We start from the raw sequence: 23,819 nt of genomic DNA, 5'->3' as shown, positions 1-23,819 counted from the left end.
CATGGGTATGTGGATCCGATCTCCCCTCTCGTAGATGATCATCACCATGGATTGGGCTTGCGTGTGCGTAGGAAATTTTTTGTTTCCCATGCAACGTTACCCAACAGTGGTATCGGAGCCAGGTTTATGCATAGATGATATCTTTAGTAGAACACAAAGGAGTTTCTGGGCGTTGATGTTCAATTTGTTGTACTCGTTAGTGTTTTCTTGATTCGACGGTATTGTTAGATGAAGCGGCCCGGACCAACATTACTTGTACGCTTATGAGAGACCGGTTTCATTGACTCACATGCAACTTGTTGCATAAAGATGACTGGTGGGTGTTTGTTTCTCCAACTTTAGTTGAATCGTATTTGAACGAGGCAGTCCTTGGAGAAGGTTAAATAGCAACTTGCATATCACCATTGTGGTTTTGCGTAAGTAAGATGCGATTAAAGTGAAAGCCTTATGGCTCAAGGCGTCGGCCACCACATTGGCCTTACCGGGGTGGTATTGAATGCTGATGTTTTACTCCTTAATCAATTCCAACCACCTCCGCTGCCTTATATTCAACTCCTTTTGGGTAAAGATATACTTCAGACTCTTGTGGTCGGTGTATATTTCGCATCGCTTCCCGAGGAGATAATGTCGCCATGTCTACAAGGCATGAACTACAGTTGCCAACTCGAGGTCATGAGTGGTGTAGTTCTCTTCATGCGGATGGAGTTGTCATGACCGATAAGCCACGACTCCGCTATCTAGCATCACAACGCCATCGAGCCCGATTCTTGAGGCATCACAGTATATCACAAACTCCTTGTTGATATCTGGACTGGCCAGCACCGAGGCAGTGGTCAATATCTTCTCTAGTTCCTTGAAGCTTTCTTCGCAATCTGGCGTCCATTTGAACTTTTTTCCCTTCTTCAAGAGCTGAGTCATTGGTCAGGCGATGCAGGTGAACCCTTACATGAACTTGCGATAGGATCCTACGAGTCTGAGGAAGCTTCTAACTTCCTTCACATCGATTGGCGACTCCGAGTTGGTTACCGTAGTAATCTTGGCGGGATCGACTGCCAATCCATCTGCCGTCATGGTACGACCCAAGAATCCAACTTCGTGTAGCCAGAATTCGCATTTGCTAAACTTGGCATAAAGTTGGTGCGCTCGAAGTTTTTCCAACACCAGCCTCAAGTGTTGCTCATGCTCTTCTTCGGATTTGGAGAAGATTAATATGTCATCGATGAAGACGACAACAAACTTATCCAAGTATTCCATGAAGACCTTGTTCATGAGGTACATGAAGTATGCTGGGGCATTGGTCAACCCAAATGACATGACCGTGCACTCATACAGACCGTACCTGGTCACAAATGTGGTCTTAGGTATGTCCTCGGGCCGAAACTTCAGTTGGTAGTACCCATATCTGAGATCTATCTTGGAGAATACCTTGGCACCATTTAACTGATCGAATGGGTCTTCAATTTTGGCGAGTGGATACTTTTTCTTTACCGTGACTTCATTGAAGGAACGGTAATCGACATAGAGCCTGATAGTCCCATCCTTCTTGGACACGAATAGAACAGGTGATCCCCAAGGTGAGGCACTTGGACGGATGAATCCCTTCCTCAGCTGCTTGGCCAACTACGTCTTCAACTCTACCAGCTCCTCGGATCCCATCCTATAGGGCTTCTTATAAATAGGCCTTGACCCGGGCATGAGCTCAATGACGAACTCGATGTCTCTATCAGGAGGCATCCCAGGCAATTCACCAGGAAAGACGTTCGGGTATTCACATACCACTGGTACACGGTCCAACTTTTTTTTCCGAAAGGCAATTAACCTGAGGAACTTGAGTGGAGGTAGGTTTAGTGACGTATTTCACTTTGACCCCTTGGTCACTTGTCATGGTAACAACCCTCTTGGTGCAGTCGAGTATGGTTTGGTGTCTGGCCAACCAATCCATACCAAGGATCACGTTCAAGCCTTGCGACTTAAGGACGATGAGATCTGCTATGAAGTCTATCCCATTAATGCGGATCCCAATTCCTCTACATCCTAGGTTGGTCCTTACCACTACTCCCGGGGTATGTACTCCAATTTTCCCATTAAAAAGGGTAGGCTTCAAGCCAGAGTTTGCAACAAACTTTTTGGTTTCAAAAGAATGCAAAACACCACAATCAAACAATAATGTTGTTGCGGTGGAGTTGACGAGGGAAGTACCCAGAATGCAGTTCGGCTCCTCCTGGGCTTCCTCAGCGGAGATGTGATTCACGCGTCCCCTACTGTGGTACTGCTGGTTGCGGGGAGCCTGATTCCTATTTGGTGCTCCATGGCCTTCTCCTTGATTTTTTGCATTGGGGCGTGGTGCATCGGGCTTCTTGTTGGGCCATTGCCTGGAGCAGTGTCCAGGCTGACCACATCCAAAGCAGGTGACCTGACCTGGCATGTTGGGCTTGCCCCCACTGCTGTTGGGCGGATTGAATGTCGGCTTGGGCTTGGCATGCTATTGAGACTGATAATTTGGGCGAAATGCAGGAGTCTTGTACTGCTACTGCTAATAGTTAGGACTTGTCGGGCCAGATTGCCACGGACAAGCCTTGTGGTTGCGGGAACCACCATTGCCCATCAGCTTACGCTTGCGAGTATCATCCAAAGCACGACCCTTGTCTTCCAGCATGAGAGCCTTGATTACTAGATCATAGAAGGTCCAACAGTCATAGATAACAAGTTGATACTGCAGCGACTGCTGAAGTCCTTCCATGAAGCATTTCAACTTAGCGGCTTCAGTGCTGACATCATCTGGCGCATACCTCGACAAGAGGTTGAACTTATGAAGGTATTCCTTGACTGTGCCGCTGCCTTGCTTCACATCATGGAACTCCCGCTTCTTGATAGTCATCATTCCAGGAGGAATGTGAGGAGTGTGGAACCCGTTTTTGAAGACAGTCCAAGTGATAGCCTATGCGTCTTGCATAATCTGGAACCCGTCCCACCAAGCCCTGGCTGTGCCTCCGAGACAGTGAGGAGGTCTTCAATGGTGTGGATCCAGTCATCGGCATCCAGGGGCTCGGTTGTCGTAGTGAATATTGGAGGCGTAGTCCTCATGAACTCAGATAGAGTGGAGCGACCATTGCCATTTCCTTCCTGTGGCCGGTTGTTCACTAGGGCCTGAGCTATCTGCTCGATGGCGCGTTTTTGGCTTGGCGTTCCTCTTGGAGAGCCTGGAGGAACTCAGCCACAGTCGTGTTCTCTGGAGGAGGTGGTGACGGGGGAATGTTGCCTTGATGCTGCTCCGGGTGATCTCCATCTTGGGTAGACCGACCGGCTCCTAGCTGATGGCTAGAATCGCCTGTGCTGGGGTTGCCGAAGGTACTGGTGCGAGTAGCAGTCACCAACCTGTTTGGAGCAGACAGGTCAATAATACGAAGTGGTCGATAGGAAAGCATAAAGGGATGACGTGCCTATATTAGGGGGCTTTGGTATAGTGCAAGTGTGTCAAACAAGAAGGGTCGAAGAACCCTATGTGTCGTGGTTTTGTCACGGCAGATGTCCTCGTGAAAGGACTTAATGAAGAAGCCATCGCACCTTGGCGGCGACTCAAAGGGGGTGAGCGAAAGCGAGACTCAGATTTACCCAAGTTCGGCCGCTCGTGTGGAGGTAAAAGCCTACATCCTGCTTTGTGTAGGTTTATGATGGTTTCGATTACAAGGAGGGCATAACTCGCGTGACCTAGCGCTCGATGATTTCTAACCTGCCCTATCACTACAACAAAACAGAGTTTTTGGAACACGCATTTGTGTTACTACAGGTCCAAAAAAGTGTTACGGTGCCATGAAGTAACACAATTTGAAAAGTGTTATGTTAGGCCATGTTACTAAGAATTATACACTGCCACACATAATGGTTGTTACTATATGTTAAAAAATGTGTTACAATTATTCTATTGTAACATGCACCATATGTGTTACTAGATGAGTTGGTAACACATTCTTATAATTGTAGTAACATAAATTTTAGGCGTAGTAACATGGTTTTCTAACTTCAGCAACACAAGTTGTAACACATTTTAATACACGTGGCAAAATATTTGTCCGAATATTGAACACAATGATTAGATGAGATTTTGACATGATAACTCATGCGCTGACATGGCAATCAATGTGGCAACTCATTGCTTTTTTCTCATGATTGAGGTTGTTGTAGCAATGACATGACAATAAATTATTGCCTTTAAGAGAGAGAAGGAAAGGTGACATGGATGCCACATTAGGCCCAGCCAAGTATTCATGGTACATTTAAATTTTCATTTTCTATAGCAATACCTATCAAGTTATAGATTATCAGTTTTCCTGTTGAATTTGGATAGCGGAGTTAAAATTTCAGGCTCACAAAATTAATTTATTGCATTTCAGTCAGAAAATGCATAAAAACAGTGTAGCTGTATATCACATTTACTTTAACGGGGTAGAAACAACAACTAGAATTGCTTGCAACCATATCACATGGCCAAGTCATGACAAGTACAAAGAGTAGTTGATAACTCGTCCAAAATCAGAATGTTTTAAGCTGAACTAAAGACTTGTTTCCTATGCCAAAATCCGCAAGCGAGTCAACACCAAATTATCTGCAAAAGTGAAAGTACATGTTGAGTTACACGAACCGAAAGAATATGCCAATTTTGTATGAATATAGATGATAAATGACAATAAAATTGACATGCTATCATTTTGACCAATTCTAGATCTTGTGGGAAAAACATATTTTCTATAATGTTCACTTGCTCTACATTGGCATTGTACACGACACAAAACTAAAAAAGGTATATAACCAATCTATCCATAATACTTGCAACTTTTGATTCCAATTATAGCATAATAATATTTGTTTTGCCTACAAATAATCATCTCAAGTACATAAAACTGAATGTATGGGCATGTAGCGAGGATGTTTGACTAACAAAGAATATAGAATTTCCTAAATATCAGCTAAGATTTCATTTTATTACACATGAAAGAATAGTGTGTGTTACATCCTTGAAGTAAGGTAAGCGGGCCATAGAATCGGTGGCACATAAGGACACCACACAATGAAGACACATACAGGTTCAAGCATTAACTACGCATTGTTGGTCCGAAACTGCATATCAAGAGATATTAATGTAAAAGATGGAAAAAAAATCTCACCAGAATGACGGGCATTGTTCTTCCTATCCATCAGCATTGCATATTCAAATATTGTAGAAACCCACGAGACTACAAGCATGAAAATGAGCTTAAAATTAGACTATACATAAGATAGAGATAAACATGTTAACGAGCGTGTGTGGAACCAGAAAATGCACAACCAAGTTATACGTGCGGAAGATAGATATGTATATAAAATGTATCATATCTCTATTGATGGAAGTGTCATGAGAAACAACCAAAACCTTGTTTATTCGTTCCAGAGCCTGATCTGCAGCTTTCTCAACAACCACATCTGAGACGTCTACAATAGGAGGTGGTGGAAGAAGGCTGCATGCAACATTACTTGTTATTGGAACTTTGCTTAATGAAGTACAGAACAATGCCACAAAATAATTTACAGAGATGGACTGGGTAAAACATTATAAGTTGTCCCCATCAAGTTAAAATAAACTCACACGGTGACCAAGTGAAACAAGCTCTTGAAGCTCTTTATGGATAAAATACATACTGAAAGAAAATATGGAGAACTTAATACAATTAACTAGTTGAATAGTTTTACAAGAACCCACAAACTGTATTTGCAGGCTATGGAGAACAAGGACTTGCTAACAAAATTAATATCAAACTACTATGAAAACTTAACTATAAATTATAGCAACACCTTTAGTATTTACTTTGTGTAGAAGGGAACATGTAGGCCCATGATAGCTAATTTAGTAGACAAAGGTAGATGAGCAAACCCTCTACATAATGAAGTGGTAAATTAAACCTTGAACGCTCTCCAAAACTCATAAATACTATGTCCAAACTACAGCCAAATTCCAAACTCCATAGTGCTTAGGCCCAAGTTTTGCAGTACCTCTGAAGTTTATAGAACCCTACATTATAGCAAATCTACTGAATGACATTTGTGTGAACACATTAGCCAGTTACTATCCTAAAATCACATAGAAAAATAATTATGGTATGCAATCATCTAGATTCCAGAGTAAAAAGTAGTCGAGATACTTATTTACAACAGGTAAAGCCATCACATGAATCAGCTGCAAAGAAGGCAATTTACTATTGCAATCTGAAGATGAAGGTGGTCCGTGCTTGGGGTCCTTTTTCTGCTTCACGGAGGTTCCACCGTCAGAGTCGTTGTCGGTCGTGGGAGCACGTGGTCAAGTCACCGGATAGGTACCTCTTGCTCCGGGATATCGGAGAGGCAGACTGGTTGTTGGAGATGAGGCCATGGGCGTGGCGACGGTGTCACCACGTGTAGGGCGGGTTAGTAGCGAATCAACATGGTTGCCAGCTAGGGCAGGGATCTAGCAGCGACGACCTGGCGAACAGCAGCAACGGCTCACTGTCGTGGAGAAGAGAAAGAAGTAGGATGGGGTGGCGGTTGGGATCTGGGAGTGGAGAGGAGATCGAGAGATGGGGAATTAGGTTTAGGCTTCACCATGGGACGGTGGTGGTCAACATCGGGCAATATCGGGCCTTTTATTTGCTTTACCGTCCGAAAATTTTCTGGAGGACTCACGCGGAAATGAGGGGAAGTGGCGGGATGTCTAAAAATCTTGCTACAAATACAACTTGCTACATATATATATAGTGTTAACATGTTGAAACAGTTTAAAATTTAACAAATAAGCGAATTTCCATAAAAATTTTATAGAATGTATATGCTTCATTATCTCCAATACGATTATTCGATCTTGTTGCATTTCAATATTTAAAATAAAAACAACTATATGTGATCTCACCATTAAGGAAGTTGTCCATCTTGTTGCGGTAAAACAAAGTATGATTAATCGGTTTGTGCCGATGAGAACTTAGTTAAAAATCACATATGACATATTTGTTTGAAAGGGTCACTTTAGAAACTTTCAAAAGAGACCACTTTGATTTTTGCCTATAAAAAATATTCATGGGCCAATAACATATTGAGGTTTGCTCCCGCGATGGGTGAAAAAAAAATAACAGTTAATTTTACTATGCATTGATCAAAGATGATACCAAATAAAAAGTTCACAAAAACTATCTTTTCAGCTTATTGAGATGAGGTTTATTGTAAAATAAAACAATTCCAATATGGTGAGATATTTGAATTGCAACATAATCTCTCAAATAAATGTTATTTGATGATATTTTATCTAGCTCAAAATATATGTCTAGTAGTTATGATTCGGTAGACAAAAATCTTGGCAGATTACCTTTTTCCGTGAGAGAAAATTCCAACCTACTTATAAAACATTATGGCACTACAAAGAACACGAATGTCAATAGAAATTGCATCCATGTGTGTAAACCACCCATTGACGACTACAAGCTGTGGAGCAAGCCGAAGGCGTGCAGCCTTCATCGCCCCTCCCTCACCCCTGAGCCGAGCACACTAGAACAACATCCCTTAGTGAATATGTTCCTGCATGCTAGCAACCGGGTAAAAAGGATATTTCCATTTAGAGAAACTCTAGAAGATCATGCAAAAAACGTTTGTAGGATACCGCAAACCACCTTTTGTGGTATGAAATTCTATCTGCAATAATAGATACCTTATACAACCAAATTGGGTTTGTAGAATCCCGGAAATGCGACCCGGGATCCCGTACATGTACCAATCGTGTAAACAAGGACGGGCAAAGATGCAGCATTTCCTCACCATTTTTGGCCCATAACCGCATATCGGTCCCATTATTACGGACCATGACAATATACGGAATGTGCTAGAGTTGTTGAGGTTAACAGTTACTTTCATGCCTGCGTGTATAAATGGTGCTTCTTCTCGATAAGCTCCCAACTTTCACATCTCAAATCAAATGAAATGTCACATACAAGTAATATTCATATCACATCGCGATAAACAAAATATAATTGTTCGCGAGTTTGACAAAAAGTTGATGTATTTCAAAAAAGTTTGTATCATCGAAAATGTTTGTGAATTTTGAGAAAGTTCATGAATTTGAAAAAAAGTTCGCCAATTCTAGAAAAAGTTTGGGATTTTGAAAAATATTCACCAGTTTGAAAATTCATGAATTTGAATAATAAAATGATATTTTAAAGATCATCAATTCTAAAAAATGCAAACTCAAAAAAATTGTATTGAAGAAAGTCCATGAATTTCAAAGAAATCAGGGCCTGAAAAATATGGGCGAAAAGAAAAATGTCCACATAGTCGAAATAAAATTTGGTGGACATCAAAAAAAGATCACAACTTCAAAACAATAAGGAGTTTGGTAAACATGTTCCCGGTTTAGGAAAAACATTCATTAATTTGAAAAGTTTGTGAGTTCAAAAATTGTTCGTAATTTCATAAATCTTATGATTTAGAAGGAAAAGGTTAATAGAGTTGAAAATAATAAAAAAAGAAACGATTAAAGAAACTCAGCAGAAAGAAAAGGCGAAACTCGGCCGTAAGTTTCCAAAAGAAAAATAGGGTCAGGAATTTTGCTCTCGTTTTCTTTTGGTTTTATATTATTTTTTGTTTTATTTTGCTTATTCCTTGGTTTTTTTTTCTTTTTTTCTTCGTTATGATTCTGTTTTCTTTGTTATTTTTATGTTTCTTTGTCTGATTTATCATTTTTCGTCTTTCTTAAATACATGTCTAATTTTTTCATTGCGCATTGTACATTTGTACTGTACACATGAAGTTTTAATACACGTTGTATATTAATCAAATACGCATATTTTTATTAAAAGAATTTTATTAACACTTTTTCAAATGTATGTTCAACATTTGTTGAAATATAGAATGTAGTTTTTCTGTGTATGTGTAAAACATGTTTTTGATTAACGATTTATGTGTATGTATAAAACAATTTCTGACACATCTTGAACATTTGTTCTATAGACGACGTATATTTTATTTTAATACATGTTCTGGACACTTTTTTGAATAAATTCATTACAAACTGCACAAAACTTTTATAAATGCACAAGTAACATTTCCTCAAACATATGTTGTGTATGTCGACCATTTCCATACACATATGTACATGTTTTGTAGACATAATGAATATTTTTATACACTCTGAAACATTTTGCAAATATGTGATTAATTGTAAAAAAATCTTATATTTTTTATGTCTACTTTTTTATAAACACTCTACAGTTTTGTATACACCTTATTTTTTTGAAACTTATGTTTTCAGGTCTTTTTTTCATGCATATTATACATTTTTTATATATATCTAACATGTTTTATATACACATTTAACATCTATCACACATAGAAGATAAATATATTTCCATAATATGCTTTGATGACTAGTTTTTTCCACACAAATTTTTTTTTCTATACATCTACAACATTTTTTATAGACGTTTAACCTTTTTTAAAGCATGATTCACATTTTCTACTTTTGTATGTAAAGTGATTTTTATATTTGATATACTAGAAAATCTGGAAATATAAGCTAGAGTAGGAAAAAAAACCAAACAAACCCAATTTTTTTTTAAATACAAGAAGAAAAAACATTAAAGGCCCATTTTCCCTTCTAGGCGCCTACTAGGGGCTCCCATTTAACTCATCGCCGGACAGCCAGCACGTTTCTTTTAAATCGGTCTTGACCCAGCTTTTTACTCTTGTGAAGAATAACATGCGTAGTTCATTGTTAGGGCAACATGTATAATGACATGTTGGTTATGACATGTGATCTGTCTCGTAGGTTCGAATCTTTCTTACTACATGTCAAATGGCCCTCGGTTTTTCATGCCAAATGACCCTGGGTTCTGTTCGGTTGTTTAGCCAGCTCACTTGTTTACGGGCCCATATGTTCTTAATTTTGTTTAGCAAAATTATTATGTACATATATATGCTTCCACGTCACATGTCTTCAATTTATTATAGGAAGATTATGTATATATAATATGCTTCCATGGTAATACTTATAAATGTTTTGAGCAATTTCTGAAATCTATTCATTCTATTCGCTTTTTCTATAGATAAATGAATAAATGTATGTGTACATATTAGAAGTAATTCCAATTTGAATCATATATGTATGTGTAAAGTTTACGTTATATAGGAAAAATATTCAAGACCTATGTACACCATTATGTCATAGAAAATGAAAAATATTCAAGACCTATGTACACAAACTTATATGTTACTATGTTAATTTTGCGAGTAACACATTTTCGAATATTACAAACTATGTGTTACTGTCTAACCTGCAAAGCATATGATGTGTTACTGGGATTTTTCTCCGCAACACGTTTTTTCTATGTGTTACATCATTGTGTTACTTAATCTTTGTTTTATTGTAGTGTATCCTTCCCGGGGACTCGCCTTTATATACAGGTCGAGGCCCTAGGATTTACAAGAGTCCTAAGCACGCTACAGATCGTAGTTTCCTTTATCTCTAAGTCACCGTGCTCTCCAAGACTGGAAACCTCCTTGGCGGTCTATCCTCTGTATAGCTCCTGAACCGCCATCCGACTCCGAGGTCCCTTAGGCCAAGGCCTGTATTACCAATGAATGAGTCGCCCCATTAGTGACCCAGCCCAGCTAGGGCGGGTTGCACCGCGGGTAATATCCTCAACATTAGGCCCCAGATTGTCTTGAATTTATTCACATCAATAAACTTCCACTCATTTTGGTGCGACTTGTGTCACTCCTACCTTTTGACGAAATGACAAGCCGCCATCCATCATGACTTGTTTGAGCCGCCAAGCAGTGTTCGATGACATCACCTTATCCCTTTAATTTCGGGACTTAATGACGCAACCACCCAACGGATCTTTCGCACTGCCATTTATTCAGCCCGAAAATCCAAACGTCATCATTGCAAATTTTCGGTTTGGCGCCTCTATTCCCGCGCCTGCCGCCTCTTATATACGTTGGAGGTGACGGCCGATTGAAACAACACACAATCGAACAAATCAATCTACTACTTTTTACCTTTACCTTTATCTCTCTCCCTTGTTCTTCTTCTTTCTCGTTCTTTGTTCGTTCTTTGTTTGGAGGACAGCGATCCAAGAGGCCCTAGAGGCGGTCAGGCCGACCTACGGCAGCCCATAGCCATCGCACACCCTGACGGGGTCCCTCCCGGGCGTGTGGGGCTTCGGGTGTGCAAAAGCACTCGCCGACTGTCTTGCGTATCGCATTGTCGGTCGGGTCTCCTTCGACATGAGCTGCAGTGCATCACCCCCGGCGTCGAGGGTACATGTGACATGTTCGTGTGTCAACACATCCCCAAATGGACAGTTCTCTCTTATTAAGAGAAAATGTGAGCAAATTAATCCCCAGAAATCCAATTCTTGGCAGGGTCTCCTCATTTGGGGTATTGAGCACTCATGCAAAGTTTTAGGCCATTTGGACAAACTTTGAAATGTAGGGTTGCTTCAAGTTGAATCTGGACAGGAAAGGTTTTAGGATTAGTTTGTGAACCAAACCACCTTGGAATGAGGTGAAACTTGGCATGATCACCAAATATAGCTTGGGGAACATGATAGAATTTTCTGGGAATTCATTGACAATATTGCCTTTGAAAATATTTTAAAAGGTCAAAACCGACAGAATAGGTTTTCAAAGGTTTGCTCAAATATTTTGAATATAAATAGGGGTTGAAAATCCTATGTATGGGAAATATGTCCTCTAAGTATCTTCAAAATTTTCAGATTTTTCTAAGGTAGAAAAATATTTTTTCACTTAGAAATATCATTTCTGGCCTTAGTAAAGGGCATGCAAATAAAATAGGAAAATATTTTATAAAATAATTATTTTATGATTTTGGAGAGTTATAATAGTACTAGAATGAGAATACAATCTTTGAGTGAAGGCACCCCCTTGAAATCAGGGACTTGTAGTGCAAACCCCAAAGCAAGTTTTTTAATTAACAAAAATGAGAAAAAGGGTTTTTATGTAAATATTATGTTATAAAATTACTTTTAGATCCACACACTCAAGCATACATACAATCAATTACAATCATGGCACTCATAGCATTTGCTTAAAAAGTTTTACGTAAATTCAAATTTGAAAAGATTACAATTGAGACAAGGTGAGAACAGGGTGTGACAAGTATTGTACGGGGACAAAAATATGTGAAGATAAATACTTAAAGATTATGATTGCAAGATATAAAGAGCTCCTCCTTAAGATGTTCTTATGAAGATATCTATTAATCACTCTATAGCTAAAGATGTTTGAATGGTAGAGATTGAATTATATGTTGGCTAGAATTAATGTGTGTTTTAGAACCTAACTACAGAGCGGGGCTGCACGCAAACGTTACTGTGCGACGGCTCTTATTTATAAAAAAAAGTAGTGGACAGAGCATGCAGACAGTCCTTGCGTCCTAGTACACTAAGTCGAATATAGTACTAGCTAGAGGCAGAGATTGCAGCGGTAGCTGGCCCATGCGTACCTCCAAGTGTGGGAAAATAAAGTAATCTAAGTACTTCTGTAAGTGGCGATGATGGTTTACCTAAGTACTAAGATTCCATGTCAACATGTGAAAAAAATGATTTATCCTATAGATTAATAATTTAATTGAAGATTCGTCTGCACCACTAGGTTCGTCTGGACGAGATCTTCAAAATAAGATCTCATGTTGACATGTTTCGTTGATTTTTTTTCGTCGTTTCTAGTTGCCATATTTATGTCATCATAGTTGTCATCTTACGGGTGTGCAGTTGTCACAAAAATTATACATAGTTATCGGGACAATAATTTTATACTTTTTAATTATTGCAGTGTTATGTGGAGCTAAAAAGTGGTTATTAAAGCACTAACAATAAGCAAGTAAAATGCATGAACTAGCACAAGCACAATGAATCAAGTTTTTTAGTGGGGTATATCGACATTCGTAAACCTGATAACCAAGTTAATTTAATGTGAAAACTATGTGACAAATAATGTGATAAGTAAGCAATAATAATCTGGTAAGTACCGACGAAAAAAAAAGTTATCGAAACATATCGACATGGGATCTAGTTTTGAAGATCTCGTCGCGATAAAGCCAGTGATGAAAACGAATCATTAATTGAGATAACGATTTGTGAGATAAATCTTTTTATAAATGCAACACCGCTAAGCGAGCTCTTCGAATTGTGTGCATCGGCCGCACGCAAAAGCGGTTGTGCATTGAGTGCAGTTTAGATTTTTCTTTTAAGTTTTGTCAGTGACTAATTATTTCATAAAATCATTAACTGAGTATAACCACGGTGGCAGATTAAAAATAAAAAGGCATAAATGAATAGTACTAATACTACACTACTACTCGAGAGGCACGGTAAATATTGGCACACTACCTCACACTACGGGTACAAGTTGCACCTCGCTGTAGCAGCTAAGCATGAAAGCTAATTAGAAAGAATCTGTGACTAAGACGGTCTTTGTGCATGAAAGCGGAACCGTGCGCATGCGGCCGCCGCACGGGAGGGATACTATGCGTACGTTGTAATATAGATTTTTCCCTTTAGTCTATTACAGATGTGTACCGTCTACTTCAAGGTAATATTTGAAATTACTAAGGCATTGTACACATCTCCGTATAAAACTAGGACTAGGAAACATCACGGTTGTACGTTTTGCACATAAAAATTTACTCCCTCCGTCCAAAAATAACTGTCTCAAATTTATACTAGCATTAGTATAAAATTATACTAAGTTTAAGACACTTATTTTTGAACTCCACCGCACAAGAGTACAAGAGTCCAGAACGGAGACACTTTGTGTATGTTTTTTTTCCTTTTGAACTCCACCGCACTTGTTGGTTCGAATACCATTGCATGTACGTAAAAGCAATATTGTCCCAGGTCTATTTTTTAGGCAGTATTGAGCGCCGGCGCACCGGCGCCAACGCTCGCGCCGGTTGTACCCTGGCCGTCAGATCCGCGGACCGCACTGTTAGATCTATTCATACAGCAAAATAAATCGATGCAGTAAATTTCGGTTACGATGCAGCAATTTTCGTTCACGGTTGCAACAAAAATATGATTGTAGCATAAAATTATGAACATGATCGTAGCAAAAAAAAAACGTTGATGATGTGTGGTAGCAAAACAAAATGTGGGTTGTAGCAAAAATAATCCGGTGAACTCGGGTTACAACTCTAACGAACGTGTATGCAACTTTTTTAGTGAACGGTTACAACAGAAAATGATATCGGTTGTAGCAAAAATTAGCTCGGTTATAGCAAAAATCAAACGCCGGTTGTAGCAAAATAATCCAACGAATTCGAGTTGCAACCAAACGTGGATGCAACTTTTTAATGGATAAATTATAGTAAAATGGGAAACGTTTGTAGCAAATTTAAACGTGGTTACAATATATTTCAACTAAAAAATGTTGCATACCCTGGTTAGCGAGCCGCGCGTGTCCGATCAAACGATTCGACCGACGCGTCGGCCGGAAGCGTTTTCCTATTTTCTTAATACTTCCTTTCTATCCTTGAGCGGACTGGGTTTCAATTCAGATATGCATGACAGGCAAGTCCATATGAACCACCACATGTAAATAAAAATGAAGCACCCCATACGTGAAGCGTATTTTTCTTATCTCATCAATCAATTAGACTGAGCTCAATGCACATATAATTTATTATGTGGAGATACACGCATGCATATTGGCAAAATTAGGGCCTCTTTTAAGTTCCGTGATTAATAAAAAATAAAAATAAAAACATAGAATAAAAATTTGATATCAACTCAAAATTCTATATGGTTGAATTAGTAGAAATAATTATTGTTTGCACCAAAGCAAAAAGAAGATTTATTTCTTCATGTACATTTTTTTGACCAAAACCTGTGGGCAAAATCTGGAGTCTATACTTCAATGCTTCTTTTTTAACTCTAAATTTATTTTACTCCACCAAAGCAAAAGGAACAATTCTCTTCAAGAGATTTGGAATCAGATGGAAAGTTATCTTTGAAACGTAGAGTTGATTGTTAAGGAAAATTCCGATCATCCAAAATTATAATAAAGAAACATAGAAACAGAGGGTCACTACGAAGAGAAGTGTACTAAGGAAAAATACGGTGGTACAATATAAAAGATTAAAACTAAAATCTCGTGACATGCAAACAAACCGAGTTATAGTAGAATATAGAAGAGAAAAGCCAAAAGAAATATAAACTTTTATGGCAAGAATATATTATAGTTGCATACATTAAGAGGTATTCAATCCATATGAGAGTGTGTGTGTGTGTGAGAGAGAGAGAGTAGTTTATCAATTATAAGAGAGTATTCTTCAATAAGTGCATCGTCTTAGACGATCAAACTATACTGCAAACAAAAAGGTGAGCATGCATGAAAATATTTTATAGGATGGTATTGCCAAAATGAAAAAAATACTGGTGCATACAAGCAAAATATTGGTAAAAGCTACCAATTAGATTTGAACTAAGTTTTCGATGGAAAGATGGACATGAATGAATGATTTAAAAAGCACTAGTGGAAGCTAAAGTAGAATGCCACTTTATATTATTATTTTTATATACTGAGCTAAGATACTAACCACAATATTTCCTTTCACATTGACATACCGTAATCCTTACCAACAAACAAATACAACTAATGAAAATGTTGGTAAATAATAATTTCACAAGGTATAGATATTTCCTCAAGCATTCTTATATTGAACGATAAATCAGTGATGTCATATAAACAAATTAAGTTAAAATAGTTTGTATTGCTCAAATATATGGCTACGGTATAAAAAAAAGTATTCACATGGCATATTTGGGCTAAAATTTTATGAAATATTAAAAAGTTTGCACAACAAAAAAATAATATTATAATTTTTCAAAAGCACAAACATGACAACCTAAAAATCTAGCCGCGCAAATGTGCGGGTTACCCAGCTAGTTACTTTGAATGCAAAAGCACATGGTAGGTTTTAATTGTGTACGTCTCCCACTATATATTTGCATCCAACCACTATGCATTTTGGATCTTCTTGAAGATAATGAAATGCATAATGAAAAATGGGCTTCTGCTGAATCACTTCGGACGCCTATGATAAGATATGGAATAGAGCCAAAGTTATGGTAATTAAAGAACTTGCACACATCCATTGGGACTTCAATTTTACATCCCAAAAGAGCAAATATTCAAAACGAGAGTTGTAAAATTAACAAAATAGAAACACCCAACCCTTATAGACCCTCTCAAATACTATCAATCCAATGCTTCTCCCCCTTTGTCATCGAAAGATCAAAAAGGGCGAAGAGATTGGGCACTACTCGTCCCCAACTTGTGAGCACGTTGGCGCAGTAGGGTCGGTGGACGTTTGTACAGAGGGGCCTGGTGCAGTGCTGATGTGATCCGCTAGTGGACTAGGAGAAGTGACACCATCAACTTCATTGTTGGGAAGAATTGCATGAACAAATGGTGCTGAAGAAGAGTGGTTACTGTCTTCGAGGGATGGCATGTTACGCCATTTCTCCATATAGTAGGAGGGACACAAAATCCAAAGTACTTGTCAAATCCATCCTCACAAAGATCTTCTTTCGGAGCCATGAGAGTCAATGTCTTCAAAGAACGTCTGCAAGTTTCTTGTGTAACAAAAGAATTTTTGGTGGAGATCGGTTGCGAATGCGATTGATGTATGTTACCAGAGGATGCATTTGTCTTTGCGTCCACTCATGGTGATGATCTTATTTCTGTATGAGAGAAATAAGAAGCTCGCGATTAGTCATAGAACGTTCCCATCTTGGTTGGGGAAGTTGAGGTAAAGTGCTTGAAGTGTCTTCAGTTGTAGTGGCACTTGGCTGTGGGCGGCGAATTGAGCCAATAAGCCTCGCCCGAGATGGATTAGATTGTATGAGAAGCCCTTCAACATCAGAAGTGCCACTTGTACCTTCAATTAATGGATTCTTGCCCCTGGATGCATAAATGTCTTTATGTCTTACTTCCACATCCGGGGTTATCAGAGAGGAGAGGGCCGAAACCTTGTATTTGATCCAAGCTTAATGAAGCGCATGATCCATGGTGCATAGATCTTGAGTTCAAAGAGATTGCTGCTATTGGCAGCCAGGGTTATCAGAAATAAGTCTTGAAGATTGGACCTGATGCCATAGGACACATTATAGATCAACGTATTAAATGGCCCTTCCAACATGCTTGATGAAGAATGCCCTTTTATTGGTCATATGGTGTGACGAATAATATGATAGGTAGTCTTCGGCAGATATTGAATACCATCAACAAAGAATGTAGTGGGAAAATTAGCATCTGGGGCCAAAGGCTTCATTAGTGTTAACAACTCACTCATGTTGGGCTCACACACTTGGAAGATGCTTCTAGTGGATTCTTCATAGGCAGCAGATTTGGATCAATATCTTCGTCTGATGCAGCAAGTGGAGTGGTGGCAAAGAATTCCATAGTAGGAGCTTTGCCATCCTTATCACAGATCATGAAATCCATATCTCATGTCTTCATATCTCGTCCATAGCCTGAGATGTGCAGGGTTGCATAAAATTGAAGAATTAGTTCTTCATTCTAGTCTTGATGATCAACAACAAATGGCAACAGTCCAACATCTCGACGACAATTGAGGGCTTGGTCAAAGCAAGGAAGACCACTCATGGATTTCATGTTGAGATTCTTGTTGGGGCAGATCATGTTCTGGCCATATAGAACACATGTATGGTAAATGCGTTGTGGTGCACTCGAGAAGCGATCAGATTGAACCTTTTGATGCATCTAGGGATTCCTATTAGAATCAAGGAATGTGTTGTTGAGTCGGTATTCCTTGATGCTGAAGACAAGAGGGTGTTATGGTGCGAATTGTCAAAGACTTGGAACCTTAGGCATAGGATTCATGACTTGTGGGCAGCGAACAATGTTGAATTCATATTGCAGACCCATTCTGTTGGGTGGCGAAACAAGCTTGGACCATTTTGTTGGCACCATATCTCCTGCCCTATTGCGAGCCATGACAATATTATCACCATTTTGGTCGGTCGATGGCATAGCATGCACATGAAGACCATCACGAGATGGACCATTGGCCTCACCATCAGCAGTTCATGTTCAAGGAGGTGCAACGGTATCATCATCATCATCATAATCATAATCGATCTCAGGCTCTTCACGAGCAACATCTTCAAGCTTGACAACTTCATCGACTGATGTAGTTGGAGCCACACGCACTTCATATTCGGGAATGCTATGCGTCAAAGATATAGCATGCCTTGGACCTTTTGAATCCTTTGGAGAGGCGATGCATGTTCAGTAGTTTCAACATCCATGGGAGAAAATGCGAATTCAAGAGATCTTGCCACTAGAGTTGGAAACGGACTAGGCGGAGTGCTTGGATTGTCTTCACACAAAATTGTCCTTGAGAGGGTGCCAACATACACATATTCACTACCTTCATGCATTCGCGATGAAACCAGTGGTGCATCAAGTTGAGGCACGGGATCGGTTTCTCTTCCAACATTGTCTTCGGCAAAAGCAATGTTTTCGGTAGCATCAACTTCATTGTCTTCAGCTATGGTGGTTTCAGCAGCTGGTACGTCATCTGTTGTTTGAGCCTCTCTTGTAACCGAGTCATGTAGAACAACATGCCTCACTACATTTTCTGAGGCTGGAGGAGCCATGGTGTCACGCCCAAGATGCGACCCTATCCTCAATTTGACACGAGGGCCTCGTTAGGGATAGAAGCGCATCTCGTCGTGTCGCAAGAATGGATATCGTTACAAGTACATGTACTGAGAAGAAGAAATATATATAAAGAATTGGCTTACACTCGCCACATGCTACATCAGAGTTACCTCAGTACATTACATAATCATCAAGAATAAGAGCAGGGTCCGACTACAGACGAAAACAAACGAGAAAATAAGAACGACGTCCATCCTTGCTATCCCAGGCTGCCGGCCTGGAACCCTTCCTAGATCGAAGAAGAAGAAGAAGAAGAAGAAGAAGCAACTCCAAATGAACAATCAACGCGCTCGCGTCAAGTAACCTTTACCTGTACCTGCAACTGGTGTAGTAGTAATCTGTGAGCCACAGGGGACTCAGCAATCTCATTTCCAAAGGTATCAAGACTAGCAAAGCTTAATGGGTGAGGTAAGGTTAAGTGGTGAGGTTGCAACAGCAGCTAAGAATATATTTAATGGCTAACTTACGAGTACAAGAAATAAGAGGGGGAAGATCTACGCATAACGGACGTGAACTACTCGTGATCAAATGAATGATCCTGAACACCTACCTACGTCAGACATAACCCCACCGTGTCCTCGATCGGAGAAGGAACTCACGAAAGCGACAGTCACGGTTACGCACACAGTTGGCAAGTTTTTAATTAAGTTAACTTCAAGTTATCTAGAACCAGTGTTAAACAAAGTTTCCACGTTGCCACATAACCGCGGGCACGGCTTTCCGAAAGATTTAACCCTGCACGGGTGCTCCAACTAGTCCATCACAAATTACCACAAGCCGCATAGAAATCCTCAATCACGAAGCTCGCGATATCGTCGGATTCCCTAGTGGAAAACCTCAACTCTGAGATTACCCAAAGCATCACCAGAATCCCGATGCACAAGATATCTCGTCAAAGGTAAAAACTAATCCAGCAAGGTCGCCCCGCGTGTCGACGATCCCGATAGGAGCCGCGTATCTTGTTCTCAGGACACGACGGATAAGCGACGCGTACGAGTGCCAAACCTCGAGTTTCCTCGCGGTGGCCCCGCACAGTGCTCTGTTTTGGACCAGCACCATCAGCACTGGCCCTCCCTGTATTATGTGAAATTACTCCTCGGGTTCATGACGCCCTATGCTTTCAGTATTAACAAATTATTATGTTGGGCAAATGTAGTACCAATGTTGGGCCTTGCCAGACTAGCTTTAATCTAAAAACGAATTATCAAGGGGGTCCCCATAACAACCCCGATCGTGTTAGGAGCGCTCATTTATGGAACATAACACCGATAGCTAGAAACTAAGGGGGCAAAGGTGGAACAAAACACCAGGCTAGAAAGGCCGAGCCTTCCACCTTTTACCAAGTATATAGGTGCATTAAATTAAATAGCATTTATATATGGTGATATAACAAGGAACCCATGCTTTCACATGGAAGCAACTGCACCTGCAACTAGCAACGCTATCAACAGGGTTAAGCAAGCAGTAACATAGCCAATCAGTGGTTTGCGAGGTCGTACAGGTTGAAGGTGATCATGGCATTGTTGAGAGGCTGGCATTTAACATGTGGTAGGCAACGAGACATAATCGATAGAAGCGATGAAACTAGCATGGCAATGATAGTAATGGTATCTGGGGAAATGATCATCTTGCCTGAGATCCCGCTTGGAAGAAGAATGCCTCCGTGGAGAAGACGAACCGACTAGTCGAACGGGTCCTCACAATCCGGCACGCTGCGGAACTCTATCGATACGAAGCAAACCGGAAACACAAATCAACACACGAAATTCAACACACGATGCAACACACAACTGATGCATGAGCATCTGAATACATGCAAGTCACGGCATGGCAAATCACACAAACAAACACTACACATTAAGTGAAGTTCAATATGCAACGAGTTGCATATTGACAAAACTCCACATATGAATTATTTAGTTCTATCCCGATTAGATACACGGCAATATTAAATGTGGTTAAACATGGCAAGAGGTGAAGCATAATTAATCTACCTATCTAGGCATTTTAAATGAGGTCGGAAATGACATATAGCATCTCCGAGACGACCTCATATGTTAATTTACAATTCTGTCCATATCTGAATTAACACATTTAATTAGTTGTTAAACAGCAAAACAAATAGGTTCACGTGATTCTACGTGTCATTTCAAGCAATCTACACATAGAGAACATCTCCAACGGAGCTACGGTTCAAAAGTTACAAGCACCGCAAGAAATGATGGCATGAATGCAATATGTGTGCAACGGCGGTCACGAGCACTTCTAAACATTCAAAAAGCAAGAGAAAATGAAACTACACGAGATTCTAAGCAAGTTTCATATAGGACACGATCAAATCGGAGCTACGGTTCAACAACTACGAGCAAAACAAGAAATGACTACAATCTGCCAAATTCAGCAATATAGCATTTTCTACGCCCCACAACTACGAGCTACACAACTCCGATATAATCAAACAAGGCATGACACGAAAGAGGGCAATAAGCACTAATACGAACAACTAACAACAACTAGCATGGCATCATGGATCACTAGGGAAAGAAGACACAAAATGACATCTCACACACTATTTCAGACTTAGTGAAAATTACACCTCATGAACGTGCAGTTTTCGATCTGAAGCAATATTGACAGCAGCAAAGCCATAAGCTACAGGAAATCAAATGGCATGAAACTCCACAGTATGCTAGAGAAACACAAGGGGTACAACTAACTCCATTGGACCAACCTCAAAAGAGCTACAGAACAAAATATACAAGCAAGACAAGGCAGCAACAAAATATAACAGATTCCAGACTTAGAAATATTTCAGCTCCTCTAAAACGGCACTATTTCTAGCAACTTGAGAGTAATCAAACCACACCTAAACATGCATTTCTATTGCAACTAAAAATACCAGGGACTAGTCTAAACACCCAAGAACAACTCCCTAGTTGACAACTTAATCAAACGGAGCACGGAATAAATCCTACGAATTAAACAAAAGGGCATCACGGCAAAATATCACGCGAACCAACTGGCTCTAATGCTAAATCTAATTTCACAGAAAAATCCAGAAAACATATAAAATATGTGGGGTTGCACAACAACATAATGCCACACGAAAATGCAGGAGAAATAACCTATACACGGGAAACAATAAACTACCGGCAAACCCTACACGTAAAAAAAATACCAATGACCGCTCTAGAATACATGGCAAATGGGTCCCTGGAGCATGATCATTTTATCTAAGGCATTCGGGCTATCCGGACACGCGCGGAAAAAATAATACGGGCTATATTCTATTTGGGAAACACACTAATCTATGAATTTGACACGTTAAACTACGTCAAATAATTATGCAAGTTGTGAAATCGTGATCTACGCGACATTCTACATGAAATCCATATATAGATCACCTCGATCCGACTTATGGAATAAAAGTTACGGGGGTTTTAAAATAGCTATTTTTTTTCTGCAATTTATTAATTCCGAAAATAACCTAATATACTAATGGGCCGAACAGGTGGGCTTAACAAACTAACATGTGCTTAGGGCGGGGGATAGATCTCACCTCGGGCTGCCTGGAGCTGGCTTGGGCCTGGGGTTCGGGCGAGGCAGGCAGTTGCGGAAGCTGGGCCGGGGTGAGGCCTGGCGACCGTGGCCAGCTCGGGGCCGAGGCAGAGGAGGCCCAGGAGGGGTTGCGGTTGGCCCAGCGGGAGGGAGGCTGCCTGCGCACGCTCAACGCACAGGGCGACTGCGCTCCTCCCGTGCGGGAACCTGGCGGCGGCCAGGCAGTACTCCGACGAAGGAGAGCCGGCGGCGAGGGGGAATCTGGTGGGGACCAGGCGGCGCGGGCTAATCCGGCAATGGGGAATCCATTCCCGGCGGCGGCGCGTCGAGGCGACGACGAGGCGAGGAGATCGGCGGCGCGGGATCTGGCGAGCACGAGACAGCGCGCAGCTTCGCCGGATCTGGCAGCAGGAGGCGCTGCGGCGAGCTCGAGGAAGGTTGGAGCTGCGGGGACTGACGACGTTGAAGACGGCTGGAGGGAGGAGGCGGCGCAGCTCTCGGCCAGCGGGCGGTGCTCCGGCGAGCACGGCGGCTACGGGCGCTCGAGGGGATCCTTCCCTCGATCCAACAAGGCTGGCTGCGGGGCACGGGCGGAGGTGGAGCGCTCGGGCCCGGGCGGGCCTGCTGCGGGCTGTGCGGGCCGCGGCGGCGCGAGGACAGGCTGGACAGGTGGCGGGCGCGGGTAGGCTACGCGCTTCGGCCGGCGGCGGCTCAGGGTGGCCCGGGAGTGCCAAGTGGCGGCGACCGGCTGGGGAGGCACGAAGTGCGAGGTGGGAGGTTAGAGAAGGCCCGAATTAGGCAGGGGGTTGATTAAATAGGGAAAAGGGGGCTAGGGTTTCCTTTAGGGGCAGATTAGGGTGCTTAAATAGGCAAAGGGGGGCTAGGTTTAGCGGTTTTTGTTCCGAATCCAACCGTGCGGTCGGATTCGAATGATTCCGCACGCGGGAACGGGTACGTGGCCGTGTAGTGTAGGCATTCAGAGACGAGAGGGAAAACGGGCGGCGCGGCAACGAGTTCTAAATACCGACGAACGTCCGATGATAGACCGAACACGATGCCGCTACGGTCGACCGTTCCGGTACCAGATGGACTCCGATCGCGACGAAACTTGACAGGCGGCCTAACTACAACTAATAAAGACCGTGCTGCAAATCTCAACCCAATCAGAGGAAGTTTTAAACGCACTTTAAACACACGGTTCGAACGATGCCGCGGGCGCGTGCGTGTGCGGTCGGGTTCAGAACGGACAACGACGCGAACCGGCAACTAACAACGGATGCAAGTTTGAAAACTGGCGGCATGGAGATGCCAATGCAATGCAGATGATGCGAATGATGCGAAAAAATAAAATAGACACACGACGAAAACGGAAAGAAAGGGGAATCTTCTGGAACGCCGGCATCGGGCTGCCACACATGGAGATTGGCATCACAAGCAGGGGCTCCTCACGTGCACGTGGTGTTCCGGATGGAATTCAGGGGTGCTTGGCCACTTGGGCC

The 23,819-nt window shown here is 41.2% G+C and overlaps 1 long non-coding RNA gene across 1 annotated transcript; it reads right to left on the bottom strand.

Moving 5' to 3' along the window:
- Window positions 1-5,170: 5,170 nt before the first annotated feature.
- Window positions 5,171-6,596, bottom strand: LOC123406351. Its single transcript, XR_006612107.1, has 3 exons — window positions 6,229-6,596; window positions 5,408-5,492; window positions 5,171-5,231 (listed from the first exon to the last, which is right to left on the bottom strand). It is a non-coding gene; the product is annotated as an uncharacterized LOC123406351 (long non-coding RNA).
- Window positions 6,597-23,819: the final 17,223 nt, after the last annotated feature.

This window comes from Hordeum vulgare, chromosome 6H, assembly GCF_904849725.1.
Source record: "Hordeum vulgare subsp. vulgare chromosome 6H, MorexV3_pseudomolecules_assembly, whole genome shotgun sequence".
Classification (NCBI taxonomy): Eukaryota; Viridiplantae; Streptophyta; class Magnoliopsida; order Poales; family Poaceae; genus Hordeum; species Hordeum vulgare.
Note: the sequence above shows the minus strand (reverse complement) of the source record. Positions and strands in the feature narration are given on the sequence as shown.